Genomic DNA, 4,446 nt, shown 5'->3' with positions numbered 1-4,446 from the left:
TCACTCTGTTCAGCTCCCTCCTCACCTCCTCCCCGCTCCCTCCCCCTCCATCACTCTGTGCAGCCCCCTCCTCGCCTCCTCCCCCTCCTGCACTGCCTCCAGTTGCCTCCCTCCATGATTTGTGTCTGAATGCCGCTGCCCTCCTGCCCCTGGCTCACCCTCGATGGCGATGACGTGCTCCCGGATCTGGCCCTGCAGCGCCGGCTCCTCGATCCTCTCCATCAGGTCGTAGATGGCGTAGATGTTGGGGTGCACGGACTCGAAGCGCTGGATCTCGGCGCGGATGGCGGCCGAGTTGGAGAGCAGGAACTGCGGGGGCGCGGCGGGGGGCAGGCCGGGCTGCGGGAGCCCGGCAGCTGCCGCCGCGGCCCCCGCCGCCCCCGGGCCCTGCGAGGAGAGCCCGGAGCCGCCCGCCGGCCCCACCGCCACCGCCGCCTGCGGGAAGTTCATGCTGCGGGGAGGGGGGAGGAGGGAGGCGAGCCGCGCGGATAACGGTTTCTCGGTCCCCGAGGCGCGCGCGGCGCTAACGGAACTCAGCCCAGGGCCAATGGAAGAGGGAGGAAGGCGTCTCGCGCCGAGCCGGCAGCTCGCGACCGTCCAAGAGCAGCGGCACGCGCACAGCCGCCGCCGCGCGACCAGCAACAACAGCAACACCGTCCCGCCAATCGGCGCGCAGCCTCGCCGCCCGGGCCACGCCCCCCTCCGCGCGCCCGTCTGCGTCATCGCACGCCTTGACGCCCACGCACGCGTTACAGCGTCCCCCTCTCCTGCATCAGTGGATGACCCCCGAGATGCAGTCCCACGCAGAGGAGGCGAGCAAGAGCAGGTTCAAACCCTTCCCTGCAGCAGAGAGGGTGCAAAGCATGCATCCAACCAATTGAACAGAGAGGGAAATGCATGCAGCCTCCGCACTGCAGAAAGTGAGCAAGCCATGCAAAGAGAAATAAATGCATGCATCCTTCCCACTGAACAGAGGGTAAAGTACATGCAGCCTCCGCCACTGAGGAGAAAGATAAGTGCAGGCATCCTCTGCACTGCAGAGTGAGCAAGCCTTGCAAAGGACAAGTACATGCCTCCTCATTGAACAGAGAAAACTGCATGCAACCTCACCACGGAGAGAACTGCATCCATCCACTGCACTACAGAGTGAGCAAGCCATGCAAAGAGAGAAAAGTGCATGCATCCTTTCCACTGAACAAAGAGAAACTACATGCAGCCTCCCCATCGAAGAGAGAAAGAAATGCATGCAGTCTCTGCACTGCAAAGACACAGCAAGCCTTGAAAAGAGAGTTTGGTGCATGCATCCTTCCAACTGAACAGAGAGAAATGTGCATGCAACATCCATACTAAAGGAAGACAAAAGTGCAAACATCTTTCCTATTACACAAGAGGGATAGAAGAGCATGCATCTTCCTCACTACAGAAAGTGAGCAAACCATGCAAAGAGAGAAAAAGTGCATGCGTCCACCCCACTGCACACAAATAGAGACGAGCAAAGCATGCATCCTCCCCACTGCACAGGGAGAAAACAGAGCATACATCCTCTGCATTGCACAGGGAGAAAAGCATACATCCTCTGCACTGCACAAGGAGCGAGCAGAGCATGCAACCTCCCCCACTACACAAATAGAGCAGAGCATACATCCTCTGCATTGCACAGGGAGAAAAGCATACATCCTCTGCACTGCACAAGGAGCGAGCCGAGCATGCATCCTCCCCACTACACAAATAGAGCAGAGCATGCATCCTCCCCACTACACAAATAGAGCAGAGCATGCTTAGTGCACACAGGAGAGAGCAAAGTATGCATCCTCCCAACTGTACAGGGAGAAAGAGCATGCAGCCTCTGCACTGTACACGGAGCGAGCAGAGCATGCATCCTCCCACTGCACAGGGAGAGTAGAGCATGCATAGTGCACACAGGGAGAGAGCAAAGTATGCATCCTCCCAACTGTACAGGGAGAAAGAGCATGCAGCTTCTGCACTGTACACGGAGCGAGCAGAGCATGCATCCTCCCACTGCACAGGGAGAGAGAAGAGCATGCACTGCACAGAGGGGAGGATGCAATAAGACATGAGTAAAATATGCATTTAATTCTCTGTGTACATGCTAATTGTATGCAAACACAACTAAGTTAAAAAACAAAAAGAAGACAAAGTAAAACATGTGCACAAAAAAGTAGCACAAATAAATATTTAATGCTTATTATTTAGGACCATAAACATGTTGTATGAGCATAAAAGAACTGCAAAGATGCGCTGGACCAGCCTAGAAATACTAAACGCTTATCTATGGAGAAGGCACTTGGCATAATTTTGTTGTACAACTGTGTCAGCTCTTGCGGCTCGTTGTACATACAGAGAGCACTGAACAGTGGTGACATCTGTCTCTCACTGTCACCTCATGCTTGTCCAGATCCTTCTCATTTCTTGGTGCATAAGACCGCAGCAGAACTGTGGCCAGTCAGGAGCTGCATGACGGCAACAAGGTGGCGGGATGGTGAGCCTTGCACATTGGAATGAGAGGAATCTGGAGAAGCACGAGTGATAGCTGTCCATACAGTGAGCACTGTACAATGTTGATAATTATGCTACTATAAGTGCCTTCCCCAAAAAGAATAAATAGCAATAGTCAGCTGCACACGCCACAGTTCTGCAACTCTGACCTGGAGGTCCCAAGACAGAATTCTGCTGCCACAATGCTTGGCCCATTATTTTTAGATTTGGTAATCTAACTGCTGGGTCAGATATGGAATAAAAGTTAACTTCACATTTCTGGGGCTACAGACTTGGGCTCCTAGCTGCTGTGGTCCACCCTGGACCCAGTACCACACTGGCACATCACCATAAACTTGCACAAGCCTCAGAAATGCGAGTTAATTTTACTCCATTTCTGACACGGAAATTACATTTCATCATTAAAAAACTGAAGTTAAGCCCTCTGGGCGTTTACGTATCACCCTGCATTGGAGAGTAATAATCAGTGCCATCATTAATATGGGATTTACATGGAAGCATGGTAACCTGTGTGCAAAGCTTTTTCCTAAATCGGAAGTAAAGATGTATACACACAAAATGTGCAAACCCCATATGTATACAGCCTAGCACCCATAATTATACTGAGACCGAGAGAGAGGGCAGAGCCTGCATCCTCCCCCACTGCACACAGAGAAGAGCAGAGTATGCATCTTCCCCACTGCACAGGCAAAAAAAGAGCAGAGCACGCATCCTCCCCACTGCACACAGAGAAGAGCAGAGTATGCATCCTCCCCACTGCACACAGAGAAGCAGAGCATGCATCCTCCCCACTGCACACAGAGAAGAGCAGAGTATGCATCCTCCCCACTGCACACAGAGAAGCAGAGCATGCATCCTCCCCACTGCATAGGCAAAAAAAGAGCAGAGCATGCATCCTCCCCACTGCACACAGAGAAGAGCAGAGCATGCATCTTCTCTACTGCACACAGAGAAGAGCAGAGCATGCATCTTCTCCACTGCACACGGAGAAGAGCAGAGTATGCATCTTCTCCACTGCACAGGCAGAAAACAGCAGAGAATGCATCCTCCCCACTGCACACAGAGAAGCAGAGTATGCATATTCTCCACTGCACAGGGAGCGAAAAATAGAGCATGCATCCTCCCCACTGCACACAGAGAAGCAGAGCATGCATCCTCCCCACTGCACAGGCAAAAAAAGAGCAGAGCATGCATCCTCCTCACTGCACACAGAGAAGAGCAGAGTATGCATCTTCTCTACTGCACAGGCAGAAAACAGCAGAGAATGCATCCTCCCAGCTGCACACAGAGAAGAGCAGAGTATGCATCCTCCCCACTGCACAGGCAGAAAACAGCAGAGAATGCATCCTCCCTACTGCACAAGAGAAGCAGAGTATGCATGTTCTCCACTGCACAGGGAGTGAAAAACAGAGCATGCACCCTCCCCACTGCACACAGAGAAGAGCAGAGTATGCATCCTCCCCACTGCACACAGAGAAGCAGAGTATGCATCTTCACTGCACAGGGAGCGAAAAGCAGAGCATGCATCCTCCCCACTGCACAGGCAGTGAAGTACGGGGCATGCATCCTCCCCACTGTACACAGAGAAGAGCAGAGTATGCATCTTCCCCACTGCACAGGCAAAAAAGAGCAGAGCATTTATTCTCCTCACCGCACACAGAGAAGCAGAGTATGCATCTTCCCGAATGCACAGGGAGTGAAAAGCAGAGCATGCAACCTCCCCACTGCACACAGAAGAAGCAGAATATGCATCTTCCCCTCTGCACAGGGAGTGAAAAGCAGAGCATGCATCCTCCCCACTGCACAGGCAGTGAAGAACAGAGCATGCAATCCTCCCCACTGCACACAGAAAAGCAGAGTATGCATCTTCTCCACTGCACAGGGAACGAAAAGCAGAGCATGCATCCTCCCCACTGCACAGGCAGTGAA

Source organism: Rhinatrema bivittatum, chromosome 2 (assembly GCF_901001135.1).
Source record: "Rhinatrema bivittatum chromosome 2, aRhiBiv1.1, whole genome shotgun sequence".
Classification (NCBI taxonomy): Eukaryota; Metazoa; Chordata; class Amphibia; order Gymnophiona; family Rhinatrematidae; genus Rhinatrema; species Rhinatrema bivittatum.
This window is presented reverse-complemented; position numbering follows the sequence as displayed.